This window comes from Oryctolagus cuniculus, chromosome 18, assembly GCF_051225735.1.
Source record: "Oryctolagus cuniculus isolate XC-2025 breed Fujian yellow rabbit chromosome 18, ASM5122573v1, whole genome shotgun sequence".
In the NCBI taxonomy this organism is placed as follows: domain Eukaryota; kingdom Metazoa; phylum Chordata; class Mammalia; order Lagomorpha; family Leporidae; genus Oryctolagus; species Oryctolagus cuniculus.
The window spans coordinates 16,338,740-16,355,011 of record NC_142884.1 but is presented as its reverse complement, the minus strand read 5'-3'; positions in this window follow the sequence as shown (position 1 = coordinate 16,355,011).

Genomic DNA, 16,272 nt, shown 5'->3' with positions numbered 1-16,272 from the left:
AATAAGTCAGATTCCCTCCCCCAACCATATTCTTTCACTGATTTGTGGTAGCTAATGTACAGAGCACAAAGAAACTTAATGGAGATAAATGAAATGGACCTCTTGGAATTTGTATTTTTTTAAAGGTTCATTTATTTATTTCAAAGGCAGAGTTACAGAGAGGCAGAGCAGAGAGAGAGAGCGAGAGCGAGAGAGAGAGAGAGACGTCTTCCATCTGCTGGTTCACTCTCCATATGGCTGCAACAGCTAGAGCTGTGCCAATTTGAAGCCAGGAGCCAGAAGCTTCTTCCAGGTCTCCCACGTGGGTGCATGATTGCAATGCCAGTGATTCTCACTGCTGGGAGCCCTAGATTGCCTCCTCCCACCAACTAGACATCTGACTACTTAGCATCTCCCCTACAGGATGTCTACCAGATTGGTAGCATTAGTGCTGTCCCCGGGGCCAAGTGGAGACTGCTGTTCTCACACCGCATGCTGGTGACCTTCATGCCAGTCAGTGTCACAACTGAAGTGAAGTGTGCTGGAATGCACATGAAGTCCTTGGGCTCCTGCAACCGCGTGGGAGACCTGGAGGAAGCTCCTGGCTCCTGGCTTCGGATCGGCACAGCTCTGGCCGTTGCTACCTACAGGGGAGTGAACCAGTGGATGGAAGACTCTCTCTCTCTCTCTCTCTCTCTCTCTCTCTCTCTCTCTGCCTCTGCTAATCTGTAGCTATACCTTTCAAATAAATAAATAAATCTTAAAAAGAGAGAGAGAGAGAGATTTTGATGTGCATCAGTTGCTGTTGCACTGGGAGGTGTGGGTGGGGAGCAGCATCACCCAGCATTCCCCAGACTGCTCCCCGAGAACTCTGGCTGAGCTCCAGGATGGATAGGAGCCATGCACGCACAGAGCCCCACCTTCGCTTTCTGAACAGGATCTGGATTGGGGCCCCAAGAAGGATTCAACTCCGGCTTGAAGAGAGCCCCTGTGAGAACCATGTGAATGCTGGGAAGAATTTTCTGGTGAAGCATGGGTGGCAGAAGAGAAGAACATTGATGCTGTGGGGAAAGGTTGTGGAGACCATTCCTCAGAGACCAGCAGTGTAGAAAGACCGGTCCCACCTGTCCTCCTCTGTGTGTGGGAGCGAAACTAAGAATCTGAACACAGACGCGGATGACTAGAGTGGGAGGGCTGGAGGGGTGAAAGGAGTTTGGATTAAAAAACTGGGGCAGCTGGGTGTGGCTCATGTGTGACAGACACACCAATAGGAGATATTAATGGGGCAGCCAGCTGGGGTATATGGAAACTCCTCACAATGTTTATGTTGTAAATTTAAAATTAACAACATTCATACAATTTTAGAAAATATTTATTTGAAAGGTAATGTTAGAGAGAAGGGTGCGAGGGACAGAGATGGAGAATCTTCCATCTGCTGGTTTACTCCCCAAATGGCCACCACAGCAAAGCTGGGCCAGACTGAAGCCAGGAGCCTGGAGCTCCATCAGGGTATCCTCCATGGGTGCAGGGGCCCAACTCTTGGGCCATCTTCTGCTGCTTTCCCAGGTGCATTAGTGGGCACCTGGATCAGTAGTGGAGCAACTGAGACTCGAACCTGTGTTCATACAGGATGCTGGTGACACAGATGGTGGCCTATAATAAAATATGTTGTAAACAGAAAGCAATATCAGCAGAGCACACATGCACACTTTGTTTTCAGAGGGGACAAGACGATGTGAAAGACGAAGCCTGCAGTGGACAGCACAGCCAGGGCTAGGCCAGGCCCAAGCCAGGAGCCAGAAGCTTGAGTGCAGGGGTCCAAGCACTTGGGCCATTAGCAGGGAGCTGGATCCGAAGTGGAGCAGTGGAGACTTGAACCGGCGCCCATATGGGATGCTTTAATCACAGGTGGCTGATTTACCCATTGTGTCACAACACAGGCCCCAGATCAGTGTTTTTTTTTTTTTTTAAGATTTTATTTATTGATTTGAGAGGTAGAGTTACACACAGTGAGAAGGAGAGACAGAAAGGTCTTCGATCCTCTGCTTCTTTTCCACGGTGGCCACACTGGTCAGAACTGGGCTGATCTGAAGTCAGGAACCAGGAGCCTCTTGTGGTGCAGGGCCCATCTCTTGGGCCATCTTCCACTGCTTTCCCAGGCCATAGCAGTAAGCTGGATGGGAAGAGGAGCAGCCAGGACTAGAACCAGTGCCCATATGGGATGCTGCCACCACAGGTGTAGGATTGACCTACTGCACCACAGCGCAGGTCCCTCAGTGTTTTTGTTTTTTGTTTTTTGGTTGTTTTTTTTTTTTTTTGGACAGGCAAAGTGGAGAATGCGAGAGAGAGACAGAGAGAAAGGTCTTCCTTTGCCATTGGTTCACCCTCCAATGGCTGCCGCGGCCGGCGCGCTGCGGCCGGTGCACTGCACTGATTCGATGGCAGGAGCCAGGAGCCAGGTGCTTTTCCTGGTCTCCCATGGGTTGCTGGGCCCAAGCACCTGGGCCATCCTCCACTGCACTCCCTGGCCACAGCAGAGGGCTGGCCTGGAATAGGGGCAACCGGGACAGAATCCGGCACCCCGACCGGGACTAGAACCTGGTGTGCCAGCACCGCTAGGCAGAGGATTAGCCTAGTGAGCCGTGGCGCCGGCTTGTTTTTGTTTTCTTATAGCAACCATATTCTGATCCCCATTGTCAATGCCCTTGTCCACCTGCTAAAGGAGGCCTCCCATGTGCTGTTATGGATCTACTTTTAGGTTCCACACCCTGAAATTCCCCTGCCCGGGGAGGGAGATGCTGGGCTGTGGCCATCGGCAGGCTTCCAGGGGCGTCATGGCTCTGCAGTGGGGCAGTGGTCTGGTGTCCAAACGTGGCCCCAGGGCACCGCTGCCTGGCCAGGGCGGTACCCCCACTTGGAGTCTGAAGAATTAGTAGGAGATTAAACATGGTTATGTTGATAGGATTCCACGGACAGAGCAATGGGCAGCTACCAAGGGGTGGAGGTGGTCCAGGCACTCCCAGAGTGCGTCGGGTTTTCTTTGGGATGCCCAAGGCAGTTTGACTGTTGACTTGTTGGCAAGCCAGTGAATAACATCTGCTTATTCTGAGAAAGCAGTGGAAGTGAACAGAGCAAGCCTGGGAAGTCCCGCCAGCAGCCCTGTCCTCCGCGCAGCACCCCTGACCCTTCCTCTCCCCACACAGACCAACTTGGAAAGTTCTGATAGGAAGTCAGCAGCTGTCCTGATCTGGCTCCTGCTGACTTCTCTTTGTTTCTGCATCTAAGAGAAGGGCACATATCTGTGCTCAGAGAAGAATGTCAGAAAGCCTGCATCGCCAGGGTGAAGTTCCCAGGGTGCCCGGTTCTTTAGAGATGGGCCAACTGGAGGTTTCATTGCTCCTAAAAGTGTCTTGAACTAGAGGGGGCTGATATAGTGCTAAGTTACCATTTTAAATTGGCATCTTTTCATTCCATCTACCTGCTAACCTCTTCAAGTGCCATATATGTAAATAGGTCTAGGGTGTGACTTAGGGAGGGTCCATCAAAGACTTAATACCATCCCAAGTTGGCTCATAAAGGAAGCAACCGGCAGCAACAGGCAGAGCAACCGCAGATGCTGGAGAAGAAGCAGCTTCGGAAATACTGCCGGTCCCCATCCTGATGTCAAGTGAGCAAATGGCCGAGGCGGGTGGGCGAGAGGTTGGCTGTGCGGAAACCAAGGCGGCCATGCAGGGCTTGGTAATAGTCCAAGTCTTACCAGCACCTAGTCCCGGTTGCTCCTCTTCCAGTCCAGCTCTCTGCTGTGGCCCGGGAAGGCAGTGGAGGATGGCCCAGGTGCTTGGGCCCTGCACCCCATGGGAGACCAGGAGGAAGCACCTGGCTCCTGGCTTCAGATCAGCACAACGCGCCGGCCATAGCGACCATTTGAGGGACACGGGTGAATCAACGGTAGGAAGACCTTTCTCTCTGTTTCTGTCGAACTCTGCCTGTTTAAATATAAAAAGAAAAGAAAGAGTTATGCATGGCTTTCAAAAAATTGTTTTTTGCACCAGAATGAACACATTTTTGACTCATTTTTTCCATGCATTTCTTAGTCTCTCTGTATTTTCTCATGTTTTCCTTTGCATTGGAACAACCTAGTGTAGATGCATCTCTTGTCTGGAGACACAGATACAATCTTTCTCTTTTAAAAAGTTTTGTTTAAAGAGTTCGTTGATGGGGCCGGCGCTGTGGTGCAGTGGGTTAAAGCCCTGGCTGGAAGTGCAGGCATCTCATATGGGCTCCGGTTCAAGTCCAGGCTGCTCCTCTTCTGATCCCGCTCTCTGGAATGGCCTGGGAGAGCAGGAAAAGATGGGCCCCTGCACCCACAGGGGAGACCAGGAAGAAGCTCCTGGCTCCTGCCTTTGGATTGGCACAGCTCAAGTCATTGTGGCCAGTTGGGGAGTGAACCAGTGGATGGAACACTCTCTCTCTCTCTCTGTGCCTCTCCTTCTTTCTCTGTGTAACTCTGACCATCAAATAAATGAATAGACCTTTTTTTTTTATAAAAAAAAGAAAGTATATCCTTGAACGCAAGTTTTATAATAAAAATAAGCTCTCCCACATGGGTGCAGGGGTCCTATCTTTTGGCTGTTGTCTGCTGCTTCCCTAGGCACATGAGCAGGGAGCTGCATAGGCAGTGGGGCAGCTGGGCCTTGCCCTAGTGTCCATATGGGAAGTCAGTGTTGCCAGTGGTGGGTTTTACCCACTCTGCCACAATGCCACGTGCCTTCTTGAAATGAAAAAAAATTACTTTGCATTTGTAGCTGCAGTGGCCAAGGGCTGGTGCAATCCAAAGCCAGGAGCCGGGAGCTCCATCTGGGTTTCCCATGTGGGTGTGGGGGCCCGAATACTTGGGCCATCTTCTACTGCTTTCCCAGGTGCATTTGTAGGGAGCTGGGTGGGAAGTGGAGCAGCCAGGACTCCAACTGGGACTCTGGGATAGGAACCCAGCATTGCAAGGCCTCCCAGGGGCCGGCCCCAGTGGCTGCATTCTAACCATGCACATGTGCTTCTGGCCTCCTTCTCCTCTGCCTGCGGCTCTTTCTCCATCTCTTTCCATCCCCTCCATGGCTGAGGGCTTCCTCCAAAGTCCTATGCAGTTTTTCTCTCTGTTTCTCTCTCTCTCTCTTTCTCATGAGCTGGGAGAAAACTGCCAGCTTGGCACTTGCCTTCACAGTGTGTGGTTGTGGGTGTGATTGTGAGTGTGTGGGTGTGTATTTATACATGTATGTGCATTTATGTATGTATGTGTCTGTGTGTGTGGGTTTCTATATATGTATGCATATGTGTGTATGTATATGTGTGTATCTTTCTGTGTGTGTCTGTATGTGTCTGTCTTTGTGTTAGTGTGTGGGTTCTTATGTATGTATGTGTGTGTAGGTATGTATGTATGTATGTCGTGGGTGTGTGGGTGTGTATGTATGAGTTTGTATGTGTGTGTGTGTTTCTGTGTATGTGAGTTTCTGTGTCTGTGTCTTTCTGTGTGTGTGGGTTTGTATTTATGTATGTGTGTGTGTGTGTGTGGCAGCAGGACATCTTCCCCTCGTGAAGCTCAAGCTCACGGCGAAAATGCATGACCATGAGATCAGGCTCTGCCTTCCATGGTGCATTTTCCAAAATTCCTTTGGGAGACCCAGACAAAGAGGAGAGACCCCGAGAGCGCTGCTGTCTACCTGGTCAATCCCGAAATGCATGCAGTGTCTGCTGCAGTCAAAGCCGGCATCAGGATGGCCAATGGATTGTTTCTGAAAGCAAACCAAAGCCCTTTGTTGCTGTTCCCTCTGCAGCGCCCAGGTGTGCTCGCCGCAGCCGCACGGCCTTTACCCCCGACCAGTTGGGGATGTTGAAAGCTGTTTTCGAAAAGACCCCCTGTCCTGACTGGGAGAAGATACAAGAGTTAGCGGCAAAGCTATGTTTGGATGAGTGCGTGATCAAGGTATGTCCCGAGCCCTGCGCCCTCCATGCCACGCACTCACTTACGGTCACCGCTGTGCTGGCCGCTCAGGGCAGTCGCCAATGCGCGCGCTTTGCAGCCCCTGCGAGGTTGGCAGGCAGAAGCTGCCCCGGGGCTGGTCCTGAAGTCCCTGCGGGTGGGTGCTTGACAAGATAGACTGCCCCTGGCGCTCGCGGCTGCCTTGGGGCAGAAGAGTTGAAGTCTGAGCTGGCAGGGAGGACCTCGCCTGGAGGATGGTTCCGCCCAGCCCGCCGGAGCCAACTGAGAGCCGCCCGCGCAGGCGGAGCAAACACATGTGTGCGGGCAGCGCGTTTCCAAAGTGTATTTCTGTAAATGTATTGTGGGAGAGGCAATGAGACAGAATTTCTTTTTTAAGATTTATTTATTATTTATTTGAAAGAGCTCGAGGCGGCATCGACCCCATGGGCGAATGACCCCACCAGGCCTCCCCTCCGAGGGTCTCTGCACCTCTCAGTACTGTGTCCTGAGAGACCGAGCTCCCAGAACGTGAGCCTTTGTGGTGCAAAGCCTAGCGCGGAAAGTTCTAAGTTCTGCTGCGGCCCCCTCCCCATTACCTGATGCCAGCGGCTCCCTTCCGGACCCGGTACAGCGTTTGAGAAAGAGGCTTGAGCCGAGCAGGCCCACGGCACAGGGGCCTTGAGCTTCTGAGGCCTATGGGGTCTCCCTGGGGTCGTTGCCCCTAGAGTAACCTGTTCCCTCCCTTCCTCCTCAGACTTGGTTTAAAAACCAGCGCGCCAAGAAAAGGAAACAACAGCCAAGGGGTCAGCAGTGCCACCCCAGGGAGTCACCACCACGACCAGGCTCAGAGCTCAGCGCACCTTCGCAAGAAGATCACGGCCCTGGAAGCTCCCAGGCTCAGGGCCCCGAGGCTGCCGAAGACCCGCTGCCCGCCGATCTGCACAACATCCATCTGGACTCCTCAGCACCCTGGGCTTCGCTGCCTCATGACATCGGGGAGCTCATGCGCATGTACTGCTTGTTCGATGACGACGAGCCAGACGACTAGCAGATATCTGAACCCCCAGACTTCAAGGGCCTAGTTTTTCCAGTCATAGAAAGAAGAAAGAAGAAAAAAGAATGAAGCAGTGTAGGAGCCCCTGCCGGCGACCTGGAGACAGCCGTGGAGGGACCACTCCTCTGCCTTGTTCTTTACAAAAGCAAAGGTGCTGGGAGTTTGGGGAGATCTCTGCACTGGTCCGAGGCATCACAGCCTAGAGGTTGGTTTTCTGTAGTGTGTGGACCTTTCATAACGGTGAACTTAGATACTTGAGAAGCTTTACAGAAGAGGATTTATGGGGTTCCTGAGGGCAGTCAGGCGGGCCTCGTGACCTCCTAGCAGCCTTGGACAACAGCCACCACCAGAGAGTCCGGGGTCGCCACCACAGTGGGGCGCCAGGGGGCGCCATCGTAGACAACGCACAAGCTGGGGCCGTGGCTGGAACTCTGCCTTTCAAATCAATCAACACATCTGTACCAAAAAGTGGACCCCCTGTCCTGACTGGGAGAAGATACAAGAGTTATCAGCAAGCTATGTTTGGATGAGTGCATGATCAAGATATGTCCTGAGCCCTGTGCCCTCCGTGCCAGCACTCACTCGCTTGCGGGCCCTGCTGTGCTGGCCACTCAGGGAAGTCGCCAATGCGCGTGCTTCGCAGTCCCTGCGAGGCTGGCAGGCAGAGGCTGCCCCGGGGCTGGTCCCGAAGTCCCTGTGCTTGGGCCCTTGACAAGATAGACTGCCCCTGGCGCTCGCGGCTGCCTTGGGCCAGAAGAGTTCAAGTCTGAGCAGGTGGCGAGGACTATGCATGGTGGATGGTTCCGCCCAGCCCACGGGAGCCAGCCAAGGGCCGCCCGCGCAGGCGGAGTGAACACGTGGGTGCGGGCAGCGCGTTTCCAAAGTGTATTTCTGTAAATGTATTGTGTGAGAGGCAATGAGACCGAATTTCTTTTTTAAGATTTATTTATTATTTATTTGAAAGAGTTTGAGGCGGCTTAGACCCCATGACCGAATGACCCCACCAGGCCTCCCCTCCGAGGGTCTCCGCACCTCTCAGTACTGTGTCCTTAGAGACCGAGCTCCCAGAACGTGAGCCTTTGTGGTGCAAAGCCTAGCAAAGAAAGTTCTAGGTTCTGCTGTGGAGGATCTCTTGGGAGCAGGGCAGAGGCTGCCCGGCCCCCTCTCCTTTACCTGATGCCTGCGGCTCCCTCCCGGGCCCGGCACAGCATTTGAGAAAGAGGCTTGAGCCCAGCGTGCCCACGCCACAAGGGCCCCGAGCTTCTGAGGCCCATGGGGTCTCCCTGGGGTCCTTGCCTCTGGAGTAACCTGTTCCCTCCCTTCCTCCCCAGACCTGGTTTAAAAATCAGCGTGCCAAGCAAAGAAAACTGCAGCAAAAGGGCCAGCACCGCCAGCCGGTGAGTCGCCACCACCACCAGGTTCAGAGCTCAGTGCACCTTCGCAGGAAGATCACGGCCCTGAGAGCTCCCAGGCGCATGGCCACGAGGCTGTCGAGGACCCGCTGCCCGCCGATCTGCAAAATATCCATCTGGACTCCTCAGCACCCTGGGCTTTGTTGCCCCATGACATCGGGGAGCTGGTGCGCATGTACGGCTTGTTCGATGACGATGAGCCTGATGACTAGCAGATATCTGAACCCCCAGACTTCAAGGGCCGAATTTTTCCAGTCATAGAAAAAAGAAAGAAGAAAAAAAGAATGAAGCATGTAGGAGCCCCTGCCGGCGACCTGGAGACAGCCCTGGAGGGACCACTCCTCTGCCTCGTTCTTTGCAAAACTAAACGTGTTGGGATTTTGGGGAGATCTCTGGGCTGGTCGGAGGCATCACAGCCTGGAGGTTGATTTTCTGTAGTGTGTGGATGTTTTGTAACGGTGAACTTAGATGTTTTTGAAGTGCTTAAAGAAGAGGATTTATGGGGTTCCTGAGGGGAGTCAGGTGGGCCTGGTGACCTCGCCGCAGCCTTGGCCCCCAGCCGCCACCAGAGAGTCCGGGGTCGCCGCCACCGTGGAGCGCCAGGGGGCGCCATCGTAGACAACGCGCAAGCCAGGGCCAGGGCTGGAACTCTGCCTTTCAAATTCATCAACACATCTGTACCAAAGAGTGTTTTTTCAAAAGATTGATTTTCTTGTGACCACCACAGTCATGCTAATTAACATACCACCTCCTCACTTTCTTAGCATGTTTTTGCAGAATTATGATTGTATTTTCATTTTTAAAGATTTGATTGATTGGGGCCGGCACTGTAGCACAGCGGGTTCAACCTCCAGCCTGCAGCGCCAACAGCCCATATGGGCACTGGTCTTTCCAATAAAATAAAGTAAAATAAAATAACATAAATCGTTGTTTGAGGATGTTGTTATTGAATTCTTGGAGAGGTAGAGCTGCAGACAGTGAGAAGAAGAGACAGGGAGAAAGGTCTGCATTCCATTGCTTCACGCCGCAAATGGCCACAAGGGTCAGAGCTGTGCCAATGGGGAGCCGGGAGCCAGGGGCTGGGGTTCACCTCTTCAAGTGGCACATCTGTCAATCAGGTCTAGGGTGTGACTTAGGGAGGGTCCATCAAAGACTTCATACCATGCCAAGTTGGCTTCCTTCTCTAAAGGAGCCATCCTTTAGCCAGGCGGGCGGGCGGTCGGCAAGGGGCAGACAAGTGCAGATGCTGGAGAAGCAGCAGCTTCGGAAATACTGCCGGTCCGCGTCCTGATGTCGAGTGAGCAAGTGGCCGAGGCGGGTGGGCGAGAGGTCGGCTGTGCAGGGCTTGCTTGGTGGTAGGCCAAGCCATGCCGGCACCAGGTTGGCCGTTGGCGGGATCGCTGGCTTATAGCAATGGAGCAAACAGGAGCACAGTTTGCTGCAGGGCTCCCGCCAGCAGTGAGCGAGTGTCCGTCATCTCTCCCATACTTTTGGATGCCCGTGACTGTCATAGAGTTCGCACGGCAGCCAGTGGGGTCTCCCGGAAACTCTGGTGTTGCTGGCACAGAAAACCTTCCAGTCTTTGGCTTGTGTTTTCCACTTGCTTCCGAGTTGCACTGTTCAGATATTTTAAATGTCCGTGTGACGCAAGGCTACTAGAAAAGTTCATGGAAATGGATTTTAAAACATTGACTTGGGCAAAAACTGTTTGGAATCCACCTATGCAGATAAGGGGTCTTCAGAAAGTTCCTGGGAAAATAGGTAGGAAGAAAAAGTTATGCATGGCGTTCCAAAACATTCTTTTTGCACCAGAATGAGCTCGGTTTTTGACTCCTATTTCCATGCATTTCTTAGTCTCTCTGTATTTTCTCCTATTTTCCTTTGCCTTGGAAAACCCTAGTGTAGAGTGCATTTCTTGTCTGGAGACACAGACACAATCTTTCTCTTTGAAAACCGTGTGTTGAAAGAGTGAGTTGATGGGGCCGGTGCTGTGGTGCAGCAGCTTAAAGCCCCGGCCTGAAGGGCAGGCATCCCATAGGGGCGCCGCTTCGAGTCCGGTTGCCGCTTCGAGTCCCGGCTGCTCCTTTTCTGATCCAGCCCTCTGCTATGGCCTGGGAAAGCAGTAGAGCACAGCCCAAGTCCTTGCGCCCCTGCACCTGCATGGCAGACCTGGAAGAAGCTCCTGGCTCCTGCCTTTGCATTGGCACAGTTCGAGCCATTGTGGCCAGTTGGGGAGTAACTCTGACCTTCAAAGCAATGATTTGATCTTTTTTTTTTTTTTCAAAAAGAACAAAGAAAGAAAGAAAGTCTATATCCGAATGTGAGTTTTAAAATAGAAATAAGCTCTCCCACATGGCTGCAGGGGTCCAATCACTTGCGCCGTCCTCTGCTGCTTCCCTAGGCACATGAGCAGGGAGCTGCATAGGCAGTGGAGCAGCTGGGCCTTGCCCCAGTGTGCATATGGGACGCCAGTGTTGCCAGTGGTGGGTTTTACCCACTCTGCCACAATGCCAGGCGCCTTCTGAAAATGAAAAAACATTTCCTTTGCATGTGTATTTGCATGGGTAGCTGCAGTGGCCAAGGGCTGGTGCAATCCAAAGCCAGGAGCCGGGAGCTCCATCTGGGTCTCCCATGTGGGTGTGGGGGCCCGAGTACTTGGGCCATCTTCTACTGCTTTCCCAGGTGCATTTGTAGGGAGCTGGGTGGGAAGTGGAGCAGCCGGGACTCCAACTGGGACTCTGGGATAGGAACCCAGCATTGCAAGGCCTCCCAGGGGCCGGCCCCAGTGGCTGCATTCTAACCACGCACATGTGCTTCTGGCCTCCTTCTCCTCTGCCTGCGGCTCTTTCTCCATCTCTTTCCAACCCCTCCATGGCTGAGGGCTTCCTCCAAAGCCCTATGCAGTGTTTCTCATTCTCTGTCTCTCTGTCTTTCCCATGAGCTGGGAGAAAACTGCGAGCTTGGCCCTTGCCTTCACAGGGTGTGGGTGCAGGTTTGGGTGTGGGTGTGGGTGTGGGTGTGTATGTATGCATGTGTGTGCATTTAGGTATGTATGCGTGTGTGTGTGGGTGGTTGTGTGTGTATGTGTGTGTTTCTGTGTGTCTGTGTGTGTGTGTGTACGTGTGTGGCAGCAGGACATTTTCCCCTCGTGAAGTTCAAGCTGACGTCGAAAATGCATGACCATGAGATCAGGCTCTGCCTTCCAGGGCGCATTTTCCAAAATTCCTTTGGGAGATCCTGGCAAAGAGGAAGAGACCCCGAGAGAGAGTGCTGGTGTCTCCCGACCAACCGACCGGGTCACGCCCCAAATGTCTGCATCAGGAACTCCAATGGATTCTTGCTTCAAGCAAACCAAAGGCCTGTGTTGCTGTTCCCTCTGCAGTGCCCAGGTCCTCTTGCCGCAGCCGCACGGCCTTTACCCCCAACCAGCTGGGGATGCTGCAAGCTGTTTTAAAACCAGCCACTGCCCAGATTGGAGCCAAGTCAAAGAGTTAGCGTCCGAGCTTCATCTGGATGTGTATGTGATCCAGGTATGTCCTGAGCCCTGCGCCCTCTGCGCCGCGCACTCACTTGCTGTGGTCACCGCTGCGCTGGCTGCTCAGAGCAATGTCCAATGCACGCGTTGTGCTTCACAGTCCCCGCGAGGCTGGCAGGCAGAGGCTGCCCCAGGACTTGTCCCGAACTTCCTGTGCGTGGGCACTGGACAAGAAAGACTCCCCCGGGCGGGCGGGGCGCTCGCAGCTGCATTGCGGTTGCGGTTGTGGGCACAAGAGTTCAAGTCTGAGCAGCCAGGCGGTGGTGGCCAGGACCGCCCCTGGTGGATGGCGCCGCCCAGCCCCAGCGTGTGGTGCCAGCAGAGAGCCACCCGCGCAGGCTGAGCCAACACGTGTGTGCAGGGAGCGCGTTTCCAAATTGTATTTCTTTAAATGTATTGGATGAGACGCAATGAGACCGAATTTTTTTTAAATATGTATTTATCTCTTTGAACGAGTTCGAGGCAGAGAGAGGTGTCTTCCATCGGCCGGTTCACTGCCCCCAAGGCCCACGGCGGCTTCGTGCCACCCCATGGCCGAATGACCCCACCAGGCTGCCCCTCTGAGGGTCTCCGCACCTCTCAGTACTGTGTCCTTAGAGACCGAGCTCCCAGAACGTGAGCCTTTGTGGTGCAAAGCCTAGTGCGCAAAGTTCTAGGTTCTGCTGCGGAGGATCGCTTGGGAGCAGGGCAGAGGCTGCCCGGCCCCCTCCCCTTTACCTGATGCCTGTGGCTCCCTCCCGGGCCCGGCACAGCGTTTGAGAAAGAGGCTTGAGCCCAGCGTGCCCACCCCACAAGGGCCCCGAGCTTCTGAGGCCCATGGGGTCTCCCTGGGGTCCTTGCCTCTGAGTAACCTGTTCCTTCCCTTCCTCCTCATAGCTGGTTTAAAAATCAGCGCGCCAAGCAAAGAAAACTGCAGCCAAAGGGCCAGCCCCGCCAGCCCAGCGAGTCCACACCTCAGCCTCCTCCTCTGCCTCCGCTGCCACCACCACTACAAGTGCCACTGCTGCCGCCACCGCCTCCGCCACCGCCGCCAACATGCTCGGAGCTCAGCGCGCCTGCGGAGAAAGAGCAGGGCTCCGGGGGTTCCCAGGTGCAGGGCCCCGAGGCTGCCAAAGACCCGCTGCCCGCCTATCTGTACAACATCCATCTGGACTCCTCTGTGCCCTGGGCTTCCCTGCCCCACCACTTCGGGGAGCTCGTGCGCAGGTATGGCTTGTTCGAGGACGACGAGCCCGACGACCTAGCAGATATCTGAACCCCCAGACTTCAAGGGCTGAATTTTTTCCAGTCATAGAAAAAAGAAAAAGGACGAAGCAGTCTGTAGGAGCCCCTGCCGGCGATCTGGAGACAGCCCTGGAGGGACCACTCCTCTGCCTTGTTCTTTACAAAAGCAAATGTGCTGGGAGTTTGGGGGGCTCTCTGGGCTGGTCCGAGGCATCACAGCCTGGAGGCTGGTTTTCTGTAGTGTGTGGACGTTTTGTAATGGTGAACTTAGATACTTGTGAAGTGCCACAAGAAGACAATTTATGGGGTTCCTGAGGGCAGTCAGGCGGGCCTGGTGACCTCGCCGCGGCCTTGGCCCCCACCTGCCACCAGAGTCCGGGGTCGCCGCCACTGTGGAGCGCCAGGGGACGCTATTGTAGACAACGTGAAATCCAGGGCCGCAAGGGCGTGGTGGCCACGTTCGTGGGCTGCCGTCCTCCGCGTGCTCTCAGGCGGTGGGTGGGCGGCGGGCCTCCCCGGGCCACGCACGAGGGGACGGGCCTGAAACTCGGGCGCCCGGACCCGCTTTCCAGTGGTCAAGTTCTCCCAGAGTTCTCGCCTCTGCTTCCCGCAGGTCGCTAGGCGCCTCAGGCCCGCCCCCTTGCTCTTACTGTCCAATCAGGAGCGAGGGAGGGATTCCTTCGGGCTCCAGCAAGGCAGGGATATTTTTTTCTTTTTTATTTGTTTGAAGGCAGAGTTACAGAGCGGTGGAGTTAGTGATGAGATAGAGGTAGAGAGAGATACAGAGAGATACAGATAGGGATAGAGAGGTAGAGAGAGATACATAGTGAGAGAGAGAGAGAGAGAGAGAGGCCTGCAGTGCCTGCATCCCGTAGTGGCCCCGGTCTTCCGATCCAGCTTTCTGCTATGGCTGGGAAGCAGTAGAGGATTTGCCCAAGTCCTCGGGCCCCTGGGCCTGTGTGTGTGGGAGACCCAGACCCAGAAGAAGCTCCGGATCCAGGCTTCGGAACAGCTCAGCTCTGGCTGTTGTGGCCATTTGGGGAGTGAAACAGCGAGTGCAAGACCTCTCTCTCCCTCTCTGGAACTCTGCCTTTCAAATCAATAAACACATCTGTAACAAAAAGTGCTTTTTAAAAAGATTGATTTTCTTGTTACCACCACAGTCACGCTAATTAACATACCACCTCCTCGCTTTCTTCGGATTTTTTTTTTTTAGAAAGTTGATTGTATTTTCGTTTTTAAAGATTTTATTTATTGGGGACGGCTCTTTCGCACAGCGGGTTAAAGCCCCAGCCTGCATCGCCAACAGCCCATATGGGCACTGATCTTTCTTTCTTTCTTTTTTTAACTTTTATTTAACAAATCTAAATTTCCAAAGTACAGCTTATAGATTACCGTGGCTTTTCCCCCCATAACTTGCCTCCTTCCCGCAATCCAATCCTCCCATCTCCCGCTCCCTCTCCCATTCCATTCACATCAAGATTCATTTTCAATTATCTTTATATACAGAAGATCAATATAGTATATAGTAAGTAAAGATTTCAACTGTTTGCACCCACACAGAAACACAAAGCGTCAAGTACTGTTTCAGTACTAGTTATAGGAAGAATTCACATTTTACAACACGTGAAGGGCAGAGATCCTACATGAGGAGGAAGTGCACAGTGACTCCTGTTGTTGACTAAGAAATTGACACTCTTTGGGAATAAGAGAGGGAAGAGATGTATAATTTGGGACATGCTCAAGCTGACTTGCCCCAAATGGTAGAGTTAGAAACATACCAGGGGATTCCAATTCAATCCCATCAAGGTGGCATGTACTAATGCCATCTCACTATTCCAAGTGATCAATTTCAGTTCACAATTGATCATAATGAAAGGACTAAGAGTCAAAGGGAGCACATAAACATGTCTAGTACCTGCTAACACTAACCGATAGAATAAATAAAGGGGAGAGTGATCCAACATGGGAAGTGAGATACTCAGCAGACTCATAGAATGGCAGATGTCCTAAATAGCACTCTGGCCTCAGAATCAGCCCAAAAGGCATTCGGATCTGGCTGAAAAGCCCATGAGAGTATTTCAGGCATGGAAAGCCAAGACACTCTGGCAAAAGATCTCTGTGAGTGAGATCCCAGTGGAAAGAACAGGTCTCCAAAGAAGGAGGTACCTTTCTCTGAAGGGAGGAGAGAACCTCCACTTTGACTATGACCTTGTCTAAACAAGATAAGAGTCAGAGAACTCAGACGGCTTCCATAGCCTTGGAAACTCATGACTGGAGCATAGGGAGATTACTGATGCCATAGACAGGAGTGTCAATTGGTAAAGTCAACAACAGGAGTCACTGTGCACTTACTCCTCATGTAGGATCTCTGTCCTTAATGTGCTGTGCATTGAGATTTAATGCTATAACGAGTACTCAAACAATATCTTTCACTTTGTGTTTCTATGGGGTGCAAACTGTTGAAATCTTTACTTAATGCATACTAAACTGATCCTCTGTAAAAAAAAAAAAAAAGAAATTATCAATTCCCAACTTGACTCTCACTGGGATTAAACATGACAATAGGTCTGATCTGATTTCATCATCATTTAAAAAAAATCATGTATTATTTTTCACTTTATGTTTCTGTGTGGGAGCAAACTGTTGAAATCCTTACTTAATGTATACTAAGCTGATCTTCTGTATATTAAGATAATCAAAAATGAATCTTGATGTGAATGGAAGGGGAGAGGGAGTGGGAAAGGGGAGGGTTGTGGGTGGGAGGGACGGTATGGGGGGGAAGCCATTGTAATCCATAAATCGTACTTTGGAAATTTATATTCATTAAATAAAAGTTAAAAAAAAAGACTACCCCACTGTAAAGGGCACATGGCAAAATCATAGTTCATAATCCCATCTGCAAAGAGCCTTCCAGTCACCTCCTCCAAGCCAAAATCAATGACTGGATTTCCCAGACCAATTCAGTCACCACCTGAACACCAAAGAGTTAGTTCCCTTTGTCAATGTCGTGTGTAACAAAGAACTGCCCTGGTGAACCTCATCCAACTTGCTGCCTGATAAAATCATCAAATGCAATAAAATGGTTGTTTTA